General features: G+C 46.7%; 1 pseudogene; it reads left to right on the top strand.

Moving 5' to 3' along the window:
- The first annotated feature begins 10,537 nt into the window (after positions 1 to 10,537).
- Positions 10,538 to 27,551, top strand: part of LOC131094989 (serine/threonine-protein kinase PAK 3-like) — a 30,761-nt pseudogene continuing 13,747 nt past the window's right edge.

Genomic DNA, 27,551 nt, shown 5'->3' with positions numbered 1-27,551 from the left:
GCCCTGGGAGAGACGGCGGGAAGCTGCAGCCCCACCGAGCTGCCCAATCCTGAGCTGATCACTTTTAATAAAGGCATTAAAAGGAGAAAAAGTCTCCTGCCCTGTTTATTTCACTGAGGAGAGACCCTGGGTCAATATCAAACACAGAATGCTGCAATCACCTCTGCTCTAAGGAGAAATAGAAATTACCAACATCATTTAAAATAGGAATGTGTATTTCTGACAAGGCATTTGAAATCTCTGTCCATAACTGGACTAAAAAAACTTTATTGACCCTCTCAGGGTTTTGTGTTGTTTACATCAGAGTCAGTCCCTGAGAGGGTCTTCAAAAACTTCTCAAGAACTCAAAATGCAATTTAAACTCTGCAGGTTATATAAGTTTTAATGGGTTCCACTGAGGGACAGAACTGAGAAAGTGTCCCCAGGTTCCAGTTAGAGCAGAACACTGGAGGCAGTGATGGCAGCTGGGGACAAACAAGGCAATGGTGTCTCTGGTGCTGAGCAAAGCTGGATGTGGTACAGGAATGCAAAAGGCCAAGGCCTGAGCCCCAGCCCCTGGCAGGGCAGATCCTGTCCCTCCCTCCTTGCTCAGGGCTCTTCCCAGGATTGGAACTGGCAAGTGGGGATGTGCAATGGCAAGGGCAGGAGCATGGGGCTGCCCCTGCCAGGCTGCTGAGCAGGGACAAGGAGGCAATGAGGCCCCAGGCCTGCAAGGGTCACTTGTCCCCTCGTGGCCTCAGGCCCAGGGCCAGCAGCCATGGTCAAAGTGCTGCCCAAGTTGGCTCTGGCAGGGCTGTCTTGCAGCTGCTGCCCATCCCTGTGCCCTGTGCAGCCCAGTCTGTCCTACGGTGTCCCTGCCCTGCTCCTCTGTCCCTGCAGGCTGTCAGCATCCCCTGGCTGCCCCACCTGGCTGGGCGCTTCCTTTGCTGACAGCTCTGCCTCCTGCCTGCCTCTGCCTGCCCACACAAAGCCTGGGCCTGACCCAGACTCCTTCTGGGAGATGTGTTCCACCACAACTCTGCCCTGGGAGGGAAATTCCTTTCTCCTTGTTTCTAGTCTGGGCCTCCCCATCTGCCCTTGGCATTAATTTTTTTTTTTTTTCCAGCTGTTCTCTACTATGTAAAAAGGATCCACCATCTCTGAAACCACCCTTCCCAGGTTTTTCCCCCCAGGGCTTTCCTCTGCTCTCCTCAGTCTCCACTTCACTGAGCACAGAGCTCCTCTGTCCCTGCACAGTGCTCACGTGCTTGAGGCCATGGGCACCTGGACAAGAAGGACGGTTCTTTTCTACAGGAAGGAAACCGCAGAGCCCCAGGGTTTTGAAGGCAGATCAGAGGCAGTCACCAGAGGCCAAGGCCAGTCAGACCTGTCTGTCCTTGCAGCTTTTGTCTGAAAGCAATCCTTGGATATTTGTGGAGTTTTGGAGGTGGAATTCCATTTCAGCCATGAGTGCCTGGACCAGAATGACAGTTCTTCTCCACAGGAAGGAAAGGGCAAAGCCCCAGTGTTTCAAAGGCTGATTAGAGGCAGCCCCAAGGAGGCCAAGGCCAGACCAGTTTGTCTTGGCAGCTTTTGTCTGGGAGCAATCCTTGGATATAAGGAATTTTGGAGGCGGATTCCCAATTTTGGTTATGGACACTTGAATTGAAAGATATTCTTTTCCATGGAAAGAAAACACACCCACCCTCCCCCTGTATTGTTCTGAAGACAGATGAGAGGTGGCCCCAGCATGCCAAGGCCATCCAGAGCTTTCTGTTCTGGCAGGTTTCATATGGGATAATCTGTGTATTTAATCAAATATGGAGATAGAATCCCAGTTTCAGCCATGAATCCCTGGAGGAAACTGAGAGTTTTTCGCACAGGAAGGAAAGCAGAGAACTCCAGGACTAAATGAGAGAAGCAACCCTCAACATGCCAAGGTCAGCTGGACCGGTTAAACCAAGCCAAACAGAAATTTTCCATGTTCTTGGATCCCTTGGGCCCTGCAGCATCACAATTGCCCCTTGGTTCCGTGAGGCCCCATAGTATCACAAGAGATCTTTGTTCCCATAAGGCCCAGCAATACTACAATGGTCTCCTTGGATCTGCGGTGGCACAATGGCCCCTTGCTTCCATGAAGTCTTGCAGTGTCAAAATAGTTTCCTTGGTTCCATGGAAATGCACAATGGCACAATGGCCCTTTGGTTACATTGGGCTCCCCAGAATCACAATGGCCTCTTGGTTCCACAAGGCCTGGCTGTATCACACTTGCCCCTTGGTGCCATGGGGACTCAGAGTGCCAGAATGGTCTCATTGCTTTCACAAGTCCCTGCAGTGTCACAGGGAGCTCCTTGGTTCCACAAGGCCCTGCAGAGCCCCTTGATTCAATGAGGCCTCAAAATGCCATAATGGCCTCCAGGATTCCATGAGGCCCTGCAGTGTCAAAAGGGCTCCTCGGTTCCATGAGGCCCTGAAGTATGGAATGGCCTCTTGATTCCAATGGGCTTCTCACTGTCATATCAGTTCTCAGTTCCATGTAGCCCTGAAATGTCACAATGGTCTCCTTGGTTCACCAGAGTCAAAATATCCCCGTGGTCTCATGGAGCCCCACTACAATACCCTTGATTCCATGAGGCCCTGCCATGCTACAATGAGCCCTTGGTTAAATGAGGCCCTGCAGTGTCACAATTGCCCCTTGGTTCCAGTGGGTCCTGAAGTGTCATAATGGTCTCCATGGCTCCATAAGGCCCCAGAAAGTCACGATGGACTTTTGACACCATAAGTTTCAATACTGCAAACATCAGTCTCCTTGGTTCCACAGCGTCATAATGGACCCTTGGTTCCATGAGGTGCCTGGCCTCCCACAGCCTCTCAGAGACCCTTGTCTCCCTCAAGGACCCCAACAGCCTTTCATGGCCCCTCATGACTCGTCACGGCCCCTCACGACTCGTCACGGCCCCTCACAATCTGTCACAGTTTGTTGAGAGTTTTCTGCAGATTGAGGAGTTTTTGTTAGGCAACGACCATATTCAGACGATGCATAATCCAGCCTGCTTTTAATAATGGACAATGGACACGTTCACAAACAAGAATAATGGACATATTCAGAAATGGCATTTGTATATCCTTGAAAAAGATACAAAAAGAAGAGTCATTAGGACTCAGCAAGTTTGTCAGCAAGCTTGGGAAAGTTAGAAAAAAGTGAGCCATGGGTGGGCCAGATGTGTGAGAGACCCGTGAAAAATTAGGTGATCCAATTAGAATTCATTTTAGATGCATGAACAGCTAGGATTACCCAATTATGTATTAGCTAGAGATGCATGGACAGTAGAGATTTATTATAAATATAGTCTTTTTAGGGATAATAAATTTGCCTTCACTGGATCATATTGTTCATGGTGTGATGTCCATGAACTTCCACATTGCGCATCCTCCTTATGCTCCTCCTTCTTCTCGTCCTCCTCTTCCTCCTCCTCATAACCATCCTCCTCCTTGTCCTCATCCATGTCTTCCTCCTACTCCTCCTCCTCCTCATCATCATGCGCCTCCTCGTCCTCATCCTCCTCCACATCCTCCTTGTCCTCGTCCTCCTCGTCCTTTTCCTCCTCATCCTCTTCCTCCTCCTCCTTTTCCTCCTCCTCCTCCTTCTCCTCATCCTCCTCATTGTCCTCCTCCTCATCCTCCACATTCTCCTGATTCTCCTCGTCCTCCTCCTCCTAGTCCTCCCCTTCCCCTCGCCCTCGTCTTCGTCCTCTTCCTCCTTGTCCATGTCCACCTGCTCTTCTTCGTCCTCATCCTCCTCCTCCTCCTCGTACTCTTCCTCCTCCTCCACGTCCTCCTCCTCCTCTTGCTCCTCCTCCTCATCCTAGTCGTCATCCTCCTCCTCCTCATTCTTGTCCCCCTCATTGTCGTCCTCCTCCTTCTCCTTGTCCTCTTTCTCATCCTCCTCCTACTCATCTGTCGAAGGAAGGGGACCAGGACACCAGATGGTTCATCACAGGTCCAGTTTATTGAAAAAAGCATCAAACACTTATACAGCAAATAATAAGCTTATGAATATTCTGTAAGCCAACCAATCTATTGGTTAAACTATACCATGAACTCTTCCTAATTCCTTTGGGCCTACGTTCTCTACTTCTCATGTCTCGCTGTCTATTTCTTTATCATACCCAGCTAGGCCCAAGGACACACTATCTTGCAGGTGTAGGACTTGGAATTAGCCACAGCTTTGTACTTTTCCATTCTCCAGTCAGCTAAATTCCCAACATTTCCCCTGTTTTTATTTTTTTGGAAAAAGCAAAGTTCTATGGGTGTTGCCTTCTGGATCAAGGCAGGCGACCTGGTTCTGAGGATCAGCACAGGGACCCACTCTGCAGGGTCGCTCGGGCCAATGACACACGCAGACACCAATATGGTGGACGGTCTAAAGGCGTTTATTACTTCTTCTCGTGGGGTTTTATAGTCTAAGGGGTTCTCTACGTCAAAAGGGGGTTTGTCCTTCTTATCTATGGTTAGTAAGGAATGGAAAAGTACTGGGTATAGAATGGAAAGTTACTAGCACTACTGTTAGTGGGGCCACACCCCTAGGGTAATCTCTTATCTTAGAGGAACAGGGGGTCCTGCCTTTCCGTGACATCGCGAGATCTTCCAGAGCGCCTTTCCCTATCTACCACATATGGGCTAACTGTGTCACACTCTTTGCAACACAAAAATAGGCAATTCTAACAACTATTATATTACAAACAGTATTCTTAGCTAGCAAGGTTTCTCTTTTACAAGGGATCTAAGCCAGGGAAACAAACCAAAAAGGCTATCACTATTTATAGGATACGACAGATACAAAAAGGATTTTATGTGCTACAAGGCTCAAACAAAACTCAGGTGTGCTAATACAACCTACAAAAATAAGCTAAAGGAACAAAATGTGCACAGGTTTCACCTGCGTTGATTGTCTGGTAAGTTTGCTTTCCATTCTCAAACAGCAGATATATTTCAAACAGGAATGGCTCTACTCACAAATGCTTCTGATTGTCCTTTTTAACTAAAGTTTCTCTGATGTTCACAACAACACTTTGCACGCAAGTCATAAAATAAATGCCTAGCATAAGTCTATCTAACATTACTTAAACTTAATAGCACTTAAACTTAAAATTCTTAAACTTAAAATATTTAAACTTAACAAAACTTAACATCACTTAAACTTATCTTTACTTAAACTTAACAAAACTTAACCTTAACAAAACTTAAACTTAACAGATTTTTAAATCAACAGAACTTATATGTAAAATCACTTAAATCTAACAAAACTTAACTTTAACAAAACTTAACTGACTTTAAATTCTACATAACTTAAACCTAATATAATTTAAACCTAACAGAATCTAACTTTACTTAAACTTAATAACACTTAAACTTAACAGAAATTAAACTGAACAGCACTTAAACCTAACAGGACATAAACTTAACAAAACTTAACCTTAACAGTATTTAACATTTAATGGCACTTAATAGATAATTTAACTTAAACTACTTAGCAATGGATAAAACCTACTATAAAAATAGAATATAGCATGTACTATAACTTACTTACAGGCCTGATTTCTAAAATACTAAGCTAAAACAACTTTCTTCACATGTTTGCTGCAATATTTTTATACTTGAATGCACTTAAACATAAAAAGTTTGTTCAAGGTATACCTGTGGAAAAATTCTTTTAAATTCAGTGCTTGCTTTTACTTTTACCACGTCTAAACAAAGCTCAAAAAATACAAAAAGCATACTTATTACATCTTACTTATACAATCACTTTAACACATCTTTAACATTATAAATTTTTCAAAATACAATTTCAGGGTTTGATGTTCCACCGACTGAGTTATTTATGCTTCTGATGTTTAGAATCTATGATAATACAGGTGATTTTAAGACAGCATAACGGATGCTAAGCCAAATTGGCCAAAATTTGACCCATGTATTCAAACTACGCTGATTTCTCTTTCACAGTCTGTGCCAGGAAGAACAAAAAGTCTTTTTAACTTAGAGGAGAAACGTCTTGACAGCAATGCTCTTTGGTGTTGCTTATAATCACCAGTTTCTTAATTGCAGTAATGATCTTTTGTTGACAAGAGTCACATTTATTACGGCTGTTAGGTTTAAAACTGAAGCTTTTTGCCGGCCGCGGGGCGGAGGGAGAAACGCTGGCGCTGGAAAAGCGCTCTGGTCCCGCGCCGCTTGTGTCAGAGCGGGCGACCCCCCCCCGCGCTGGGCTCTTTTTTTCACAAGACTCGCCGGCGGGCTGAATCACTGCGTGCGCCGCAGCCACTGCTGCAGCTGTGGCGGCGCAGGTCGCTCCCCCCACGGCGGCTCCGCTCCCACTGTGGCTGCCGCCGCTACTGCCGCTGCGCCCATGCCGAGTTCGGAGCGGCACAGCCCCGCAAGTGCCCTGAGCCGCGGCTGCTGCCTTGCGCTCAGAGACATGCTGAAGCAGTGTATTGCGCAACACCCGCCATGGCTTGCTCAGTTTCTTTGCTGTCTTATCATCTTCTAACACTGCTTTGCACAGTATATCCCCAAATTTTCTCCATTCCGAGGGTTCATGGACTGTATGAGGGTTAAGGAAAACTTCTTTAGCGTATCTGTAGGCTAATAACAAATCTATCCCCTTTACCCCTCGCCATTCTAGATATGCGGCGGATAAATTATGTGCTGCTTGCCTATTCATATCTATTGGTGAGCATGCTCTTTGCAGCTTTCCAGGCTCCGGCAGACACATATGGCTCGAGTCACCGATGTGAACCCCGAGGGTGCTTCAAAATTCTGGCACCGTCCTGGCTGCAAACAGGACCCAACTCCAACTTCCTCGACCGTGGCGTGTTCTCCCCCTTTTTGTTTTAGTGCGAGACGAGGGGTCAACGTTCAAGGTCACCATTTGTCGAAGGAAGGGGACCAGGACACCAGATGGTTCATCACAGGTCCAGTTTATTGAAAAAAGCATCAAACACTTATACAGCAAATAATAAGCTTATGAATATTCTGTAAGCCAACCAATCTATTGGTTAAACTATACCATGAACTCTTCCTAATTCCTTTGGGCCTACGTTCTCTACTTCTCATGTCTCGCTGTCTATTTCTTTATCATACCCAGCTAGGCCCAAGGACACACTATCTTGCAGGTGTAGGACTTGGAATTAGCCTCGGCTTTGTACTTTTCCATTCTCTAGTCAGCTAAATTCCCAACACTCATCCTCCTCCTCCTCTTCGTCCTCCTCCTCTTCGTCCTCCTCCTCCAAGTCCTCCCCCTCCCCCTAGTTGTCCTCCTCATCCTCCCCATCCCATTCGTCCACGTCCTCCTCCTGTTCTTTGTCCTCGTCCTCCTCATCATCCGCCTCCTCGTCATCCTCCTCCTCCTCCTTGTCCTTCTCCTCCTCATCCTCCTCATCCTCTTCCTCCTCGTTTTCCTAGTCCTCTTTATTCTCCTCATCCTCCCCCTAGTCCTCCTGCTCGTCCTTCTCCTCCCATTCGTCCATTTCCTCCTCCTCTTCTTCATCATCGTCCTCATCCTCCTCCTCCTCCACCTCCTTGTACTCTTCATCCTCCTCATTGTCCGCCTCCTCGTCCTCCTCATCCTCATCCTCATCCTCCTCCTCGTCCTCCTCATCTTTGTCCTCCTCCTCCTTCTCCTCCTTGTCCTCATCGTTGTCCTCCTCCTACACGTCCTCATCCTCATCCTCTTACCCAACTTTCTCTTCGTCTTCATCCTCATCATCCCCCTCATCCTCGTCCTCGTCCCCCTCAATGTCCTCCTTCTCCTCCTCGTCCTCCTCTACCTCCTCCATGTCCACCTCCTCATCCTCTGCCTCCTTCTCTTCCTCCTCCTCCTTGCCCTCCTCCTCCCTGCCCTTCTCTTCATCCTTATGACTCCTCCTTGTCCTCAACCTCTCTCTCCTCTTCCTCCTCCTACCCCTCTTTTTTCCCCTCCTCCTCCTCTTCCTCCTCCTCCTTGTTGTCCTCATCATCCCCCTCATCCTCGGCCTCCTCCTCGTCCTCCTGCTCCTCCTCATCCTCCTCCTCCCCATCCTCCTCCTCCTCCTGCTTCTCCTCATCATCCTCCTCCTCCTCCATGTCCTCTTTTTCATTATTGTCGTCATCCTCCTCATCCTCCTCTTCCTCGTCCTTCTCCTCTTTCTCCTTGTCCTCCTCCTCCTCCTCCTCGTCCTCCTTCCCCTCCTCGACATCCTCCTCCTCCTCCCCCTCATCCTCCTCCTCCTCCTCGTCCTCATTGTCCTCCTCCTCCTCTACGTCCTCCATGTCCACCTCCTCGTCCGTCCTCTGCCTCCTCCTTGTCCTCCTCCTCCTTGTCCTCATCATCCTCCTCCTGCCTTTCCTCTTGCCTTTCCTCCTCTCTCTTGTCCTCCTTCTTGTCTACCTCCTCCACATCCTCATCCTTCTCCTCTTCATCGTCCTCCTCCTCATCCTCCTCATCACATTCCTTCTCTCTTCCTCCTCTTCCTCTTCCTTCTCGTTGTCGTCGTCTTCCTCCTCCTCCTCCTCATCCTTGTCCTCCTTGTCCATGGTGTTGTCCTCCTCCTTTACGTCATTCTCCTCCTCCTCCTCTTTTTCCTCATCCTCCTCCTCATCCTCCTCCTCCTTCTACTCGTCGTCCTCGTCCTCCTCCTTCTCCTCGTCCCTTTCCTCCTTCTCTTCCTCCTCCCCCTTGTCCTCCTTGTCCACAGCCTCCTCCCTCATCTGCCTCCTCCACGTCTCCTCAATTTTTGTCCTCGTCCTCCTCCTCCTCGTCCTCCTCCTCTTTCTTATCCTCTTTCTCATCCTCCTCGTCACATTACTCCTCCTTGTCCTCTTCCTTCTTGTCATCATCGTCCTCTTCGTCCATGGCCTCATTCTCCTCCTAATTTACATCCTCCTCCTCATCCTCCTTCTCGTCAACAGGATAGGAGATTTTCCCCTCACTCTTTTCTGTGGAAGGATGAAGCCCAGCTGCCCTTTTCCTCTGGTGCCTCCTCCTCTCCTCAGCTGAAGATGTCAAACTCACCAGGAGCAGGAAAATCCCCGTTCCCTTTTTGCTTGTGGCTGCAGCCTGGAACATCCACTCAGAACAAAACCTTTTTGACAGCCCTGCTGAATGACACAGGGAGGAGGTTTGTGAGAAATGGAGGAAATTGTATTTTGATAGGAAATCAAGTTACAAAATTATTTCTTTTTGTTCCATTCATTTTCAGTCAGTTCTGGTTTGTTTTTCAGAGTGCCACCTTCTCAGCTGATTGTGTTTGTGTTCTCCTTTCTCTCCTGCCTCTCTTTGTCTGCTCTGTTTCTCTCTCAGCGTCGCCCTTTACCCAGGGGAGCTCCCACCAAAGACCCTGCCCTGATTTAATTCCCAATCTGGGAGCTACAACCATGGGTGAAGTTATGAAGTCTGGCAGTGAAATGTCACTGTAAGATCTTGCTCCATTTGGCTTTTGGCTCCTTCTTAGGAGCTTTGACTCCCAGGGCAGGAACATCTTTTTCTGGCTGGGAACTGGAATTCCAGCCCCGGGGAATGTGTGCCATTGATCCCAGAGGGGCATTTCCAAGGCTCCCAGGGTGCTGCGCCTGCCATGCCTCCCAAGGAGCTGTGCAGAGCCAGGGGACAAGGTCCAGCAGCTCTGTTGGTTCTTCAGTGCCACAAGGGCCCCTGGTTTAATGAGTTTCCCTACTGCCAACAGCATTTCCTTGGTTCCTATGATGCCCTGCTGTGTCACCATGGATATTTGGTGCCATGAATTTCTTCAGTGTCTTAATGGCCTCTCTAGCTCCATGAACTTCCACAGTGTCAAAATAGATTCCTTGGATGGACAGTGTCACCATGGACCATTGGCTCCATGCAGCCCTGCTGGGTCACCGTGGACCATTGGGTTCCATGAGGTTCTGGGGGTGTCTCCATGGTCTCCTTGGATCCACAGCGTCACAATGGACCACTGGATCCACAAGGCCCTGCTGTGTCACCATGGTCCCTTGGTTCCATGGCACCCCAGTGTCACAATGGACTCCTTGCTTCCATGTCACCCCCTCAGTGACAAAATGGCCCCTTTGTTCCATGAGGAACACAGAAGTTTTGAGGAAACATTGAGCAAATCCTGCTTAACACACCTGGGAACATCTGTTTGCATTCAAAAGAGAGGCTAAAGGTGAGGATGGCACCAGCAGCTTCCATCTGCAACAGACAGCCAGGGAAAGACAGGGACAGAGAATTCAGCTGCAAGACTCAGAGAATTCTGCTTCCAGATATCATTTCTGCTCACACTGTTCCTTGTAGAAAGGTGACACCATTCCAGGCAGCCTGTAGTGAGCAGGTGGTTCCTGAGTGGGGCTTGTTGTTTAGGAAACCTGCTCAGGCTTTTCCATTCTTTCCTTCCCAACAGGGAAACTTCTCCTGGGCCTGTGTGCAGGCAGAGCCCTGAGGAGAGCAGGTGGGACATGGTGCAATGGGCTGGGACATGGAGCTGCAGAGCTCAGGGGACAAGGTTCTTCTGCAGGTCACAGGGATGTCAGTGCCAGGTGGGCCATGTCAGACATGGTGAGGCTGGGAGTGAGGAACAGCTTGTCCAAATAGGGTCAGCCTGCATGGGGCTCATCGTTCTCCATGCCCAGACCTCCTAAGGAGAAATTCAGCATTAAGATCTCTTGGGGAATCCTTCCATTCCCTCTTCTCTGGAATGAAAAGTAAAAAAAATATTTCCTTGACCTAAATCAAAAATCATGAGGTGCACTTTGGAATCTCCCTCCTGAAGAGAACTCCAAACTGACTTCAATCACTGCACAAGCTCTGGAGACTGGGAAACAATGCAAGGGAGACAAAGAGGTCCTGAGGGCTTTCTGTATTTTAATCAAACCCATGGTGGATTTGGGGCTGGCTCCAGGAGCCTCAGGCACAGAGAGAAGGATGAAGAAGCTGCTCAAGGAGTCAGCAGCAAAACCCCAAGTGCCTTGGAGCATGTCTGGGCCCCAGTGAGGGCAGGGAGTGCCAAAGGCTGCCCAGGCCCTGGTGAGAGCAGATCCTTGAGGCCAGGATTGCAGGGAGCCCAAGGCTCTGAGCAGGGAACTGCAATGCTGAGCAAGGCCTGGCTTGGCTGCAGGAAGCAGAAAGGCCAAGCCCTGAGCCCAGCCTGGGCCAGCAGGGCCTGTTCCTCACGGCTGCCTCGGGGCTCTTGGTGGGCCAGGGGGATGTGAGGGGCAGCAAGGATAAATGCCACAAACCCGTGTGACACTCCAGATTCTCAGGGAGCCGAGGGCCAGTGTGACACAGTGGGGCCTCATGGAAACAAGAGGCCATTGTGAGCCTGCGAGGCTGGGACACCCCAGAACACTCAAATGCTGGGGGTGACCAAAGGCTCCTTTACTTGAGTTTGGTGCACAAGAGAAATACCAACCAGATATTCTCAAGAGATCAAAATGACACAAAGTTTTACTGGTAAAATACAGAAAGTCAAGGAACTTTGGCAAAGAATTTAACAGAACATCCAATTCAACACAAAACTCTCAATACAGCAATAACTTCATTACCTTGCCTGTTTATCCTGGATACCTCTAACCCTTAAGATGCTAAGTTACTCAAAAATGTTCAAGGTAAAGAAGAAAATAAGAAAAAACAAAGAGAGAGAATGGCAGAAAGACACATTTACAGACAGACACAGATACAGCTACTAACTGCTTGGGTTCCAGTGTGGGTGAGACACAAACCCCAGGAGAAGGAGGGTCCAGACCATGGACTGAGCTCATGCTCTGTTCTTTTGAACCCTCAGGCCTTCGTGCAGCCATTGTGACACTGCAGAAACAAGGAGACCATTGCTGACAGCGCAGAACCTCCTGGAACCAAGGGGCCTTGGTGACACTGAGGTGCTTCATGGAATCAAAGAGACCATTGTGAATCGTGGGGACCCCATGGAACCCAGGGGACATGGAACAGGTCTGGATGGTTTGGCCTCCTGGGGACCGCCTGACAAGTCCAGCTGACCTTGGCATGTCGAGGGCTGCTGCTCTCTGCCCCTGGAGCAATGGGGCTCTGGGCTTTCCTTTCTGTCCTTTTCCTCCAGGTATCCATGGCTAAAATTGAACAGAAGATATTTCCCAGAAGGAGGATTAGTTTGTAGAAGAGATAAAAAAACCTGCCCAATTAACAGAAGATAACTGCCCTTCCTCTAACAGATGGCAAATAGAATACACACATTACCTTGCAATCTGGAACATTATCCATCCTTTATTCTATTTCCATGTGCATCACAATGAATCCTTACACACAGTTCTCACTCAAAACTAGGTTTCACTGTGGTACACAACAGCTTTCTCCATCTTTCTGCATTACCCACTGTCACGGTTTGAGAGGAATTGAGTTTTTTGGGATGCTGTGGTTACACCAATGGGTGCTCAGATTCGAATATTGGCACCTGGTGTGGCCACTGGGGACATGGATACGCCTCTGAGAACACAGAGGGGGTTAAAAGCAGAGAACTCCCAGGGGAAGCTCTCTTGGGTTCTGGCAAGGGAAGCAGGTCAGACCTCCACTGCCCAGCTGCCATCTGGAAGCCATGCAGCCAGGTGAGGAAGGCCTGGCCCCAAGGATGGAAGGGTGGAAGAGTGGAAGAGCACTGAGAGGCATCGGGCAGCACACACAGCCCCCCCCCCGGACTGAGAGAGAGAGAGAGAGAGCGGGCCAGCCTGTGCCTGTGACTGCGCTACCTTGAAACTTGATAACATGTGCCCGCAGCAGGGGCAGGGGTGGGGTGCAGCAACAAAGTTTCCAGCCGCTGTGGGAGTTCTGGGCAAGCAGAGCCTGAGATTTTAACCCTTATTTTGGATAATGAAAACTTTGCAGAACATTAACCTTCCTAGAAAGTCCCTGTGAGTGAAAGATGTCAGAAGAGTGGAGAAGAATCATAGGTGGGAGGAAATGATGCAGTGGCCTTAGCTGGACTTTTCTTGTATAGGCATGGACAGAACCATGTTTCCTGTGACACAGAGACTGCATCCAGGGGGAGGCTCAGAGCCAAGAGGGTTCAGTGTTGAGACCCCTCAGCCCCAGGGGGTGAAATCTGGGGGGCACCAGTGTCCCGAAAGTGAGAGACTGCGCTCTTTTTGGAACGGGACAAAGCATCCTTAAAAGGAAAACCTTAGAAGCAGCTCTGGTCCATATGCAGTGGTGAGAGCACTGGACATGGAAGGAAAAGGTCACAATGGCAGATATTCTCCGGGCGCTGCCATGAGTGACATGGAAACACACAAGGTTTCAACGATGTTTCCTGGGGAAGCCTATGGCACAAGAACGACTCCTCTCCTATTGGTGAACTAATAATTGATTATCTAAAGGGTGGTAATGGACTGAGAGTTGGTGATCTGAGGGATGGATGCATTGGAAATTTGGTGGGGGGAGGAGGAAATGTTTTTGGAAGGTGTGCTGGTTTAGGGCAAATTTGTTAAAGAATCCGCAAAGGAGGGCCCCTCCAGAAAGCAAACCCACATGGCCCCTCCCCCCAACTGGTTTGGGAAAAAATTCCTTGGAGAGAAGTGGAAAGAACCTGTTTATTTACCAGACACAGCACCCCCCAGCACACAAAATGAACAATACCAGATGACACCGCTCTGAGAAAGATGACAAAATCAGAAAGTCTCTTTCAGGGGTGGTTGCTCTGTTCTCAGTCCCTCTGGTGCTGGGGCAGCTGCTGCAGCCAAACGGTGCAAACCCTCGGTGTTCCCAGGTCCCAGTCCGGAGCAGGTTCGAGATGGTCACGGAAACAGGAGAGGAGAAACAGTCCAAGAAGGAATTTGGACTGTTTAGCTAAACTAGCTAATAAGCAGAAGCAAAAGTGAGAGCAGAAGCAAGAGCAGAAAAGAGAGCAAGCAAAGCAGCAAGCTGAAAGCAAGAAGCCAAAACAGCCCTATGTACTGCCCATCTCTGTGTCCCTGATAAGACACACCCAAACAAAACTTCCACTCTTCAGAGCCGGTCTTAAAGGCACAGAACAGATGAATGGGGATACAAGCATCATAACGTCACCCCAGGACAGAAGGTTTTCATTTTTCCTGTGTGTTTCTTTTTACATATAGTTGTAGTTTCATTAATAAAGTTTTCTTTTCTTTATTTCTAAGTGGGGGCTTACTTTGCTTATTCCTGGTCACATCTCACAGCAGACACCAGAGAGAGTGTATTTTTTTTGGGATTGGTGGAAGAAATGCAGCACGCAATATGAGTGATCAGCAAATCTCAAACTTTATTGATAGGTACACATATTTATATCGGTGTTAATGAAGCTCACTCATATTGCAAAGGCGAGCTTACTACTGGTTAGTTACTTATCAGCCAGCTACACCTACTTCTGCATTCTTGTGGATATTTTATTGAAACTATGCTTCATATTTCTGCCAAAGATGTTCTTCCCTATCCTGTTCTTGCACCAAGGGCACAATGTCCTTGTCTGTTATTGGACACTGACTGCTGACTCCTATACTTGTCCTCTTCTAGCTTAACCAGTGGCATTATGTTGACGTGACCTTTCTCAGCTAACCAACTGTCCACAAAGCTCTCCACATATTTTCATGGGGGCACTGGCATTGCGCCAGCATCAAACCCTGGCACTTGTGGTTAGTGGTGTCTGAGCTATCTTGGTCTTGGTGGGAGTGCTCAACGCTGCTTAGGAGATCTTCTTCTGTCCTTCTTTTCCAGGCTACTGCTGTCTCTCTTAGGCTTTCATTCTCTTCTTCTGATGGTGGCTCGGGTGTTTGCCTCACTGTTCCCAATAACAGTTTTATGATTTTGCTGGGATCCATCTTGGGTCTGTTTCTGTAGAGACAACGGCATCTTCTCTTCCCCAAGTAATTAATAGGAAAGGGCCCATAATTTGTTTAGATTCAGTCTTTGATCAACACAGGTGGCTTTTCTTTTAATTGAGCTGCAGTTGAATTAGTAAAATGCCTGATGACTGGGGGAGTTTGCTCCATAAATGAGTTTTTCAAAATGTTGAACACCTAAAGGGCCTTGGCCAGTCTCTCAATGGGAGATAATATCTGCACTCACCCTCTCTGTTGATCAAGGATCCTTTTGATGGATCAGTGGGCCCTCTCGATTATGGACTGTCCTGTGGTGGAGTGTGGTATGCCTGTGATATGTTTTATACTCCAGTGGTCAGAAACTTGTTGGAATCAGTGCAAGGTATAAGCAGGAGCATTATCAGTTTTAATTTCCTGTGGAACTGCTAAGGTGCAAAAAAGTAAAAAGTAATGTTTTGTAGCATCTTTTGATTTTTCACCAGCATGAGCAGAGGCAAAACCGCATGGAAAAAGGTGTTGATTGAGACGTGGATGTATTTTAGTCTGCCAAAAGGGGCTTAGTGTGTGATGTCTGATGGCCAGATGTGGAGACTCTCTCATCCTCTTGGATTGACTCCAGCTCTGACAGAAGCAAGGGCATGTTCCTGACAGTTTGGGCAGGTGGCTACAATGGATCTTGCTGGGTCTCCGGTAATTTTAAACATCCTGAGCAGCACAGGAATGTTTTGATGGTAGAATTGGTGTCTGATTCTAGCCTGTGTAAAAACTATCAAAGGCATATTGCAGTGGTTCAGATGTTTGAAGTAGCCAATTGAGGTGCTCTTGAGTGAGAAGTAAGTATATATTCACAAAGTCTGTTCCTGCATGGAAGCACAGACACTCTCTACCTTTTCTGATTAGTTGTACAATAATTTTTGGTAGGGTTGTAATCATTTTAGTAGGTTGGTGTGCTCTGAAAACACATTCAATTATTATCAGGGCATCTGAGATATTTGAGTTCCACTGAAACAATAATGTATGGAATTTTGGTCTTACATCAAGGGTTGCCAGGGAGAAAGGAAAATTAGGGTGGTATGGAACATGATCCCAACATTACTGGGTGGAATGTGCCTGGGCTCATCTGACCCTTGCTGCTGGACCAATGGCGGCAGCTGTGGTGTTTCACCTCAGAGACACCTTTGGATAGCTGGAAATTGCAGCTGGCGCTTGGAACAAGTGCAGGCTTGTAGGAATTCAGTTATTACCTCTGATGAAAAGGCTCTAGGCGAGGTGAAGAAGAAAAGGAGACAGATTCTGCTGGAGGATAAATCCAGAGTTTTATTCCAGGGTCTGTGACCAGGGTCACAGATATCTGAATCTTGGTAATGGCTCCAACAGAATCCCGACCACATGTTCTGAGTGTCCTTTTAAGCCCAGGGGGAGTGGGGAGGGAAAGGATAGGTGGGCCACCAACCAGGTGGGAGGGGGCGAGTCTCAGGGGACAATGACACTTAGGCCAATGACCCCAGGTCTGAGGGGCATCTTTTGAACCTCTGTTAATCACATGATGCCCATGCTGGAATGTTAAGCCTGATGGACAGCACCCAGCAGGAGCGCAAGGGGAGGGGAAAGGAGAGGTTGGCACACCTGAGGGGTTGGGATAGTTGAAACAGGAAATGGCATCACACTGCAACATCTCCCCCTAGTTTTGTTTTAAAAGAAGAGGACTGGGTTTGTGGTGCAGAGTGCTTGCCAAACCATGGTTGGTAAATCGGTTCCTCTTCTACAGGAGGGTCAGTGTTCTCCACTGAGGCTTCCATGTCATCCATTGGAGCACTAAGGGCTTCCAAATGGTAAACTTCCGAAGGGGGAGATGAGCTTGAAATCAACTTGAGAACCATGTGTTTGATTAGTCCAAAAACAATGCTAACAACTACAATACCAATAACTAAAATAAACAGTACTAAAACCACAATTTTCAGAATAGATCCCAACCAGCCCAAGAGTCCCCATCCTTTGAACAGTCCACTCAGCCAGTCGTCAGTTCCTCTCTTGATGTTGCTCACCATGGTTTTCATCTTGTTGATCGTGGCATGGACGTTTTCTGCTTTTGATGACAAGCTGAGGCAGCAGAGACCTTCAAATTCTTCACAGCGATGGTTGTGCAGAAGGAGCAGATAGTCTATGGCTGCACTATTTTGAATGGTGGCTTGCCTGGTAATTTCCTCATCTGATAAGAGGTCAGTCAGGGCAGTAGAAGTGAGGTGTGGCTGTTTTGCAACCCAACATTCCAATTGGCCTAATTCTCCCATGCTTTTTGCTGCCAAGATCCATGGCAGAAGGACTGTAATTGTGGTGGCCTTAGGTCTGGACCAGTGAACAATTTCCGAATTACAATCAGGGTCTAATTGCCTTAGGTCTCTTTTTTGGATAGCCAATGCATGTGTGTTGTTTTTTATTTGCCAGTGTATTAGGTTTGTACGATTTGGGGTTAACAGGCTCAGCTTGCCAAAGGTACATGGACCTCCGAGCAGATGAGGAGGGAGACCTGCCCATGCTCTGTCTCCACACAGTAAAAACACACCTTTTGGGAGTTCACGAGGCTTGTAATCACCACTTGATGAGTGCATGACTAGGACTGAATTTTCACACCAGTTTTTGTCTGTGTAGTGTGGGTTGCTAGGGTCAGGATAGGTGTTTCATTTAGCTTCATGATATGGTCAGTGGGAATTGAATTTAAAGTGAGCGCAAAAGGTTGCATTCATGGAGCCTAAGAGATGGAACTCTTTTGGCTCCCTTTTTGGCACTGGTAACTTTCTCATCCACTCCTGCCAAAACAGTAAAGGATTGTCAGCAGGATAGCGGCCAGGAGAAGGTGCGAGTAAGTTAACTTGATTTAAAGCATGCCACATTTCATTTGGGAACTCTGAGGATTTAAATGGAACTCCCACCAGGCAAGTTGACAGGGCGTCAGAGGCCATCGCTGTGGAGAGACAAATGTGATCTTGTCCAAGGACTCTGGCCAAGGTGGTCCATACGTTCGCTTTGGGCTGAGGGACTATCCAGGAGACCACTAGAGAAATGACCACAAGTAGGATGAGAAGCAGGCTCGGTCTCATGGCGTCTCGAGACTGCACACGAACAGCAGGATCTAAACTGGTACAAGGAACCTGAGACAAACATATATTACAAACTATTCCAGATAGGAGGCTTAAATGGAATTTCCTCCAGAGAACACGTGCGGCGTTTCCTTCTCCAGGTAGTGTTAGCAACGTGGGGCACTTCTGTAGATATCTTTGAGACCTTGAGAACACAGGGCTTTATCCATTTGGAAGGAACCCACTTAAAACCAGAGGTGGTGGACACACAGGCATATCAACGTCCCCAAGTAACTAATTTGTTAGGTCCCACTGTCTTCCAAGTCTCAGGGTCCTTTACTAAGACCAGAGGCTTTTCTTTCATCAACGTATGACTGCTCCCCACAAAGTGGTGTAGGATGGGCGGGTTCAGGCTGGCAAAGAAACATTTCAGAAAATTGACTGTGAACAGCGCCCTGGACAACTGGATGTAGGGAGGTTCCACCTTCAGAACCTGTTGTTTCTGGTCCAGGACTCTTTTGATAACACAGTGAGTCTTTTCTACTATGGCTTGACCTGTAGGGGAGTAGGGGATGCCAGTTTTGTGCTCTACTCCCCATTGCTGCAGGAAGCTCCCGAATTCCTTGGATTTGTAGGCAGGCCCATTATCAGTTTTCATTTTCTTGGGGATGCCCATTCAAGAAAAAGCCTGTAAGAGCTGCTTAATGGCATCGATAGATGATTCTCCTGTGTGGGCAGAAGCATAGACCAGAAAAGGTATCTACACTAATGTGAACGTATTTCTGCCGTCCAAATGACTGTATGTGGGTTACATCTGTTTGCCACAGTTCACAACTGTTCAACCCCCTTGGGTTTGCTCCCGCACTCACTGTAGGGAGTGCATGTTGTTGGCAATTTGGGCGCGCGGCCACAATCGCTTTGGCCTGTTCTCGAGTGATGTGAAACTGACAAACTAGGCCAGGTGCATTTTGGTGGAAAAGCTGGTGGCTGATTTTTGCCTGTTCAAAAACATTTGGAAGAGCGGCCATCACTGCAGGTGCAGCAAGACCATCTGTCTTTCTGTTGCCTTCAGCGATAAACCCTGGCAAGTCAGTGTGTGACCTGACATGCATCATATAAAATGGTTGCTCACGGTGAGTGACTAACTTTACCAGTTTTGAGAGCAATTCCAAAAGTCTGATATTAGACACTTCTTTCAGTATTGCATGATCTACCCTGGATACTACTCCTGCCATATATGCAGAGTCTGTAATCAGATTGAATGGTTCTGAGAACCTTTCAAAAGCCCTAACAACTGCAGCCAACTCAGCAACCTGAGGTGAACCTTCCACCTCAGCAATGTCCGTCTCCCACTGCTGGGTTTGAGGATCCTTCCAAGTCAGAACGGACTTGTGGGACCTCCCAGATGCATCTGTAAAGACAGTCAGAGCCTTTTTTAAAGGTCTCCTACTCTGAGCACTTCTCAATTTCAGAGTAAATTGAACATCTTGTTTGAACATTTTGTGGGCAGGCACTCTACAGAAATTTGTCCTGAGTAGGAATCCAGAGCAAACTGCAACACTTAATTTTCTCGAAACAACTGTTCCAATATTTGCATAGTATTTTGGCCCGATTTTAACTCAATTGGAATGTGAATGCACTCAAAGTCACATCCTGCTAACTCCCTGATCCGGGTCCTTGCTTTCCGGATCAGGACTGCTACCAGCTCCTGAGGCTTTGTCATTCTTTTGGACCTTTTCTGACTGAGGAAAACCCATTCTATGATCAAGAGAGGGTTCCTCTGGTCCTGGCCCTTTTCAGGTGTATCCTTTGCCTTAGGTGTTTGTTTTTCCTCCCACTGGAAAATGATTCCATGGAGGTGTGGCAACTTAACTAAGATGATAAATTTGAATGGCAGGTCAGGCCGACATCAGTTGGCCTGTCTTGTGGACATTGCAATCTGGACCTTTTCTAGAGCTTTCCATGCCTCTGGGGTAATAGACCTAGGAGCACTTGGGTACTCTCCCCCTTTCAATAAATTGGTAAGAGGGGCAAGGTCGTCATTGGTCAAACCCAGTCATGGCCTTACTCAATTTAAAGACCCACAAAACTTGTGGACATCAGCAAGGGTCTTGATCTTTGGATTGATTTCTAGTTTTTGAGGAACAATGGTCTTATTTCCAATTTCTAAGCCCAAGTATTTCCAAAGTGGCATCTTTTGAGTTTTCTTTCCCTGGAGCTTCAACCCTGCAACAATCAATGCATCGATCGTTAGGTCAAGTGCATGTGTGAGTAAATCATCATTGGGGGAACACACGAGGATATCATCCATATAATGATAGATGATGGCCTTCTCTGCAGCTGCACGCACTGGGGAAAGGAGGGAAGAGACATACCATTATGTGAAGGTCCGCCCGAAATAAACGGGTGACGAATGATTTTTGGGTGCAAAAATAACCAACAAGAGGCACAGGGGCTTTGCAGTAACAAATCAACAAGGTGCAATTTATTGATTATAACCACAGTTAAATATGCGTTTGGTTAAGGGATCCGGGGAAGAGAAGGGTAAGACAAGGAAAAAAAAAGGGAGGAAAGAAGGTCAGGGAATGGGGTATAGCTACCAAGACGTGATGTCTTCGGGGTCCCGCCGCCGAAACTCGCTGGTACACGTCTTGGGGAGATCTCAAAGGACAGTCGGGCCGAACCCCAATATATATACTGTTCTTGGTTGGGGGAAGGTAACTGAAATTCCATTGTTTTCATGGCCGAATGCTTCCCAGTCTCTGGGAGGAGGTTGCCAGGGGGGTGCCATGGGGGTGTCAATAGGGTGCCAGAGGGGTTCTTGGTTCCTTGATGAGGGGATTCGCATCTCTGTTGGTCTGTCACGGTGGTTGAAGACAGGCAAGAGGGGTCTTCTCATGGAGCGGGGGGGAGCCACCCCAGAGCTCAGTCCAGCCAGCTCAGGAGTTTGGAAGAAAGTCCAGTTCAATTGTCCAGAAAAGGGCAGCATGCCCCCTTCGAGTACAGCATGGCGTGTTCTGCAAGCATCACTTGTGAACACACTAGATAAGCAGGAGACTTTCTTTCCCAACCGGCTCAGCACTTTTAACTCTTCGGTAGTCTTTTCTCATGACAATTGTGAGGCAAAAAATGAAGGATTTTCGGATGGACTTCTACACGACCCCGTGACTCACGATTGTCTTGAGGAATCTTCATCAGCAGAGCTCTAGAGTGTCTTCGAAACTCGTTGCACGTTGGTAGCATAACCCCGGAAAAGTAGGGATGACAGGAGAGAGGGGATAAAAGGGGAAGAGAAGGAAAAGAAAAAGGGAAAAGGGGAACCAACAAACATATAATTATTATTGATCATCATAACAACTTCACACGTGGTTATTTTTTATAACGATTTCAAAAAATTATGATTAATTTTAACAATTTCAAAAAATATTCATCAGTTAAAGCAATATCATTTGTTTAACAATTTCAAAATGATTAAAACAAATCACAAATAATCAAAACAACAAACAAATCATAATATTATCATCGTCTTTTAAAATTATTTTCTAAGAATTAAAGTAACTTTCTGTAAGTCATACTTGATATTTAAGAAGTTGTTCTAAAGCACATATGCTTGATTCATAACCGTTTTGTATCAAGTGTATTGGGGACATCTGTTGTATCGAGTACATCAGCTAAGCGGTGTGCATTGACTACAGCTGACAGTCTCTTAAGCTTTTTCATCATTCTCCAATTCAAAATGAATAGGGCTGCTGACAAGATAAAACCAAGCGTAACTAGGATCAAAAGAACAACAATTGGATGGCACACACTGTTCAGAACACCTGTGGCAGTAGGTGACCACCCAAAGAGAGTATCCCACCACCTATGCTCAGCATCTTGCTTTACCCTCTCCATAACCCGGTGTATTTGTCTCACGTTGTGATGAACAGTCACCAGGGTCTTCTGTCCGCTCTCCTTGATTTTCTCGAGGATGTCAATCAGGTCTTGATGGAGCAATAGTTGTCTCACGAGGGTGAGGTTCATTCTAATAGGAGTGGGCATCAGCTTCTGGATCAGCGTGTAGTTGGATTGCAGTAGGTGGTGAGAAGTAACTGGAGCTTCATAAGAGAAATCGCATCCTACTATCTTAGTAAAGTTACAAGCACAAAAATTTGAATGATTCTTTGCATCTACTACAACATCTTCTACAAAGACAGAATCACATGTGGTTCTAAAGCATGCACAGCCATTGCCTATGTATATAAGAGCTGTCTGGGTATCCTCATGTGGACGAATCTTGAAATGACAGATATTTTGCTCTACGTCTAAACAAATATTTGATCTATGATTGCATTGCTTTCACAGATGAACTCTTGTTGTTCTCGGACAACACAAGTTTCCAGGTTAACAGTTTGCCATTTGTCATCAACCTGACGGGCCCATCCCCTATGTTCAGTAGGATAGAGAACAGCTCCATCATGGTTTAATCCTAATGCAATAACAGGGAAGACCAAATGTACAGAGGCATTGCGTATGGTTAGGACAAAAGCAGTGGCCGTGTTTGAAATGGGATCATAGGTAAAGTTCACCAGGTTCCACCAGGATTGGAATTCTCTTTCAAATTCAGTGGCACTGTCCCAGATTATTTTCCGAATTTCTGTGGGGAAGGTGCCTTCCTCGCCCTCTCTTATGATTGCAGCAGAGACAGATTGCATCCACAATTGTGCCTGGACACAGCTGAGGGCTAAGGAAACATTGTTCTGTGTAGCACTAAGTGCATCAATTACCAATTTGTGATCATCCACATTCACTCTTTCCCAATTTGGTAATATGCTTGATAGCAGTCTCTGGTGTGTTCGCAAAAGCCAATAAGAATGACTGCAGTAGTTGCTGTAATTTGGTCAAATCTCTAATTGTGACAGCCAATTTATTCAAGTTCAATTAATTTACATGTTATGTATAATATCATCACCTGGTGTTACCATAAGGGGAAGGAAAAACATTATTTCTGTTGTTCATCACTAGTGTTATCATGGTTTGTCAGGTCTTCATGTCCCTCGGAGTTCTTCTGAAAAAGTAAACACAACAGACTCTGCCACGAAGAGGCAGAAAAGGTTAGAACAATGGAATTGCCAGAGAGGTTTTGAACAGCAGTGGTACTTCCCCTACAGCAGCAGGGGGTCCACCAAAAACAGGTTGTCCAGGGTAATGCCCTGGGTTCTTGAAATCATCTGCTCCCTGTAGTGAAGGAATTGTGCTTGGAGCTGTCTGGCAAAAAGCAGTGATTTTGAAACACTCATTTACCCCCCATCTATAGTAAGAGGTGTGAGAAGTCCATTTAATCTTTTCACCTTCTGCCCTATCCTGCACACTTTTGACAGTAAAGTGAGAAACATTACCAGATTGAATTTCCTGTGGGTTTAGGAAAATCCCAAACCATCCCTGCATTGCTTTTACAGTATTATCTCCTGTAGCTCTTTTAAAAGCATCAGCCTGGAGCAACCCAAATATAAACATAGCATAGGACTTGGTGTTAATACAGACAAGAAAGTAATTCTGTCCCTCACTTTGGAAAATACTCCCAACAGTTAACAGTTCCCCAACCTGGGCATTGTCCTGTTCCTCTCTGTTAGCAGAAGTGGGGGAGAGAGGAGGGGTTGCTTTAGTCACAGAGGCAGGTTTATTTTGGCTGCTACCCAAGCTCCCAATTTCTTGGATTGCCCAGTTCTCCTTCACCTCCCTGGGAGCCAAGCCAACCACAAACACCCCTTCCCAGGTAGTGTACCTTTTCTCAGCATCTTTGAAACCATAGGAATAAAACCCAACAGGCTTTGTCAGACCCTCGGGACCCTGCTGCCAAATGTTTACTGAAAGTTGTGAGGAGGCAAATCCCCACTCCACCTGAAAGGGGTCTGTAGGATAGATAGGGTCCAGTGCTTGGTGAGCTGTCACTTCAAGAATCAGCAATTGCAATATTTCCTTCTGAGAAGAAGTCCAATCCCATTTTATTCTTTTTCTCAGCAAGTCATAAAGGGGAACAAAAGGGTCATTCTGGTTACTAAGAAGTTTATCTGGTCTTTCTATAGGAGACAGAGCTACTATGGTTTTCTGAAGGAGAATTGCTGTAGGTTTAAGTGTTCCCGGAAGCCTTTGAGTTAAAGAGGTCATAATTTCAGGCTTTACAGGTGATTGGATTGGAGATTCAAAACCAGGAATTAATTTCTTTTCATGAATCAATTGCAGGCAGCCAGATTTGTGAATGTTTTCCAGGAGTTGGTCAAGGATACCAACCAAAGGGTCTCTCCTTTCCAAGGGGTTAAGCCCCTCAGCCCAATGAGCTGTGTGCTGATTTGGGGACCATGGGATGCGTCTGTCTGCTGTTGTTAGGAACACCCCATGTCTCCAGCACCCGCTGGCTTCTTGTTCTGACAAAAGAATCTGATCTCTCCCAGTGAGAGACACTTGACAAATGTGTTCTGTTTCAGATTTTTGGGGGCGAAGCCCATACTGCTTTGCAAGTTTTGTTAATTCAGTAGCAGTGTACGGGATTTCTTTAGTGGTTTTGTGCGGGCTAAAATCTTCATTATTGATATAGTTGTATTCTGTTTTAATTAGAGGTTTTATGTTGTTACAGCAGTGTTTCCCGCAATTTTTCATCAGGGTTAATTCTGTTTGAGAACAATTTTGACTAGTGTGAGGAGTTTCTTTCTCCTCTGTTTCTTTTGAGGAATCAGAGTTCTGTGAATTTTTAACATGTTCCTCTCTCAGGGCAGTCCGTAACAAGTTATTTACATTTCTTTCTTCATCCAATTGTTTTTGCAAAACTTCAACTAGGTTTTGGAGGGAGTCTATGATAGCATTTTCCTCACTTTTTTGCTTAAAGCGAGTTTCTATGGCTGCTGTGAGACAGGCACCCAAGACTGAGCAGAGGATGGTTTTATTTTTGCCCAGTTTAAATTTTGTTTCATGTTGCAAAGAAGATATTCTATCAATAACATTTTCTAAGTTAAACCAATTGCAGTTTGCCCATTCTTCTCCCCTCGGAGAAGGTGTGGCATTGTATTTAGCAAGCAGAGCATAAAATTCAGCTTTACCTTTTGCACTGAAGTTTTTAGTCATTTTGTGAGGGGAACAAAGCTACACCAGGGACACAAATCACACAGCCTTTCCACTGTCCCCTTGCTTCCCTGGGTAGTTGAAGAGACAGAATCAGTCTGGGAGGCCCTGTGAGGTTGCTTCAAATTTGTCTCTTCCTTCCCAGACAGTACAGATACGCACTCACATGAACACACACACACAGAAATGTTTTCTTTGTGAGGGGACCAGAACCTAGAACAGGGAAAAAGCCACTCAGCCTTCGCTGGGCCGCCCCTCGCTCCCTGTGTAGGTGAAGGGACAATATCTGTCTAAAAGGCACTGCTTAATTACTTCAAGTCTGCCCCTTCCCTTTTAGACAGTCCAGGTACACAAAATACAGCAGTAAAAAACAGTAACAGGTTCAAATTCAGCTCAAAAACAACAGTAACAGGTTCAGATTCAATTCAAAAACAACAGTAACAGGTTCAGATTCAATTCAAATACAACAACAACAGCAACAGTATCAATATCAGTATCGATATCAGTAACAGCATCAATATCAGGATCAGGAGAAGTATCAGTGTCAGTGTTCCTGCCGGTAAAATCAGTATCAGAAATGACAGTAACAATTTTCCCTGCTTTTGCACCGAAAAATCTTTTGTGTCAATTCCGGAGCCTGTGTGCTCAATCGAGCATGAGATTTGGCTTTGGCATGTGTAGTCTGCGAGAGGTTACAAACTACACAAAACCTGCAAAATCTCACTGGCTGCTGGAATCCTGTCCGTGACGCCAATTATGTGAAGGTCCGCCCGAAATAAACGGGTGACGAATGATTTTTGGGTGCAAAAATAACCAACAAGAGGCACAGGGGCTTTGCAGTAACAAATCAACAAGGTGCAATTTATTGATTATAACCACAGTTAAATATGCGTTTGGTTAAGGGATCCGGGGAAGAGAAGGGTAAGACAAGGAAAAAAAAAGGGAGGAAAGAAGGTCAGGGAATGGGGTATAGCTACCAAGACGTGATGTCTTCGGGGTCCCGCCGCCGAAACTCGCTGGTACACGTCTTGGGGAGATCTCAAAGGACAGTCGGGCCGAACCCCAATATATATACTGTTCTTGGTTGGGGGAAGGTAACTGAAATTCCATTGTTTTCATGGCCGAATGCTTCCCAGTCTCTGGGAGGAGGTTGCCAGGGGGGTGCCATGGGGGTGTCAATAGGGTGCCAGAGGGGTTCTTGGTTCCTTGATGAGGGGATTCGCATCTCTGTTGGTCTGTCACGGTGGTTGAAGACAGGCAAGAGGGGTCTTCTCATGGAGCGGGGGGGAGCCACCCCAGAGCTCAGTCCAGCCAGCTCAGGAGTTTGGAAGAAAGTCCAGTTCAATTGTCCAGAAAAGGGCAGCATGCCCCCTTCGAGTACAGCATGGCGTGTTCTGCAAGCATCACTTGTGAACACACTAGATAAGCAGGAGACTTTCTTTCCCAACCGGCTCAGCACTTTTAACTCTTCGGTAGTCTTTTCTCATGACAATTGTGAGGCAAAAAATGAAGGATTTTCGGATGGACTTCTACACACTGGCAGATCGCTGTAGTCCCTGAGGAAGAACTTTCCAATGGTACCTTTTCATAGGGGCTTCCATTTTGATGGTGGGGACCGAGAATCGTTCATCATCAGGGTGTAGGGAAATTTGGAAAAAACATACTTTTATATCAATAACAGCTAATTTCCAATCCTGGGGAAGCATTATTGGGGATGGCATACCAGGCTGGGGAGAGCCTATATCCTCAATGACATTATTAATTCGTCGGAGGTCGTGGAGGGGCCGCCATCTCTTTTTGTTAGCCTTCTGGATGACAAGCACTGGCGAGTTCCACGGGAACATGGTCTCCACAATGTGACCCTTTTCCAGTTGCTTTTCGACTAGCTTCTCCAGTGCCTTTTTTTTTTTGTTTACTGAGCGGCCACTGTTTCAGCTGAACTGGTTTGTCTGTTTTCCACTTCAGTTTTTGGGTGGGGCACTGTACAAAATGACTGCTGTACAAAAATGCTGTGGAGAGTCTGGAATATCAATTGTGACACCCCAGTGGGCCATTAAATCTCCCCCTAACAAAGGTTCCGAATAATCTAACACAAATGGACAGAAATTTGTCAATTGTCCATTTGGTCTCTCAATTTGGATGATGCTTTTGGATTGTCTCACCAATTGCAGGCCTCCTACACCTCGAACGTGACCAGCAACGTTTTGCAAAGGCCAATGTGCTGGCCAGTCTTGTACTGGAATCACTGTGCAGTCTGCACCCATGTCTACAAGCATCTCAATGCATTTTCACTCCCCACCCCCACTGATATTACACCATAATTTGGGTTTGTCTTTCCCAGTAATTTGGACCTGGGAGACTGTGAGCCCTTGTTTTTTGGTGCCTTCAGGTAAACACGGCACAGGGATAGCTTGTGCAACAATTTCTCCTTTGGGAAGAAACAGGGGTGGGTGGAAGCAGTGCAGCCCGAGAACGAATTGCTCAGGATCTGATGTTGTCATTCCTGGACCAATTTCAATCTCTTGTGGTACGTGTTTGGTGTCCCCAATGAAGATGTACTTACAAATGAATTCGGTGCCAGGTACC

This window comes from Melospiza georgiana, chromosome 32 (assembly GCF_028018845.1).
Source record: "Melospiza georgiana isolate bMelGeo1 chromosome 32, bMelGeo1.pri, whole genome shotgun sequence".
In the NCBI taxonomy this organism is placed as follows: Eukaryota; Metazoa; Chordata; class Aves; order Passeriformes; family Passerellidae; genus Melospiza; species Melospiza georgiana.
The sequence above is the reverse complement of the archived record's forward strand: the minus strand, read 5'-3'. Positions and strand labels throughout refer to the sequence as shown.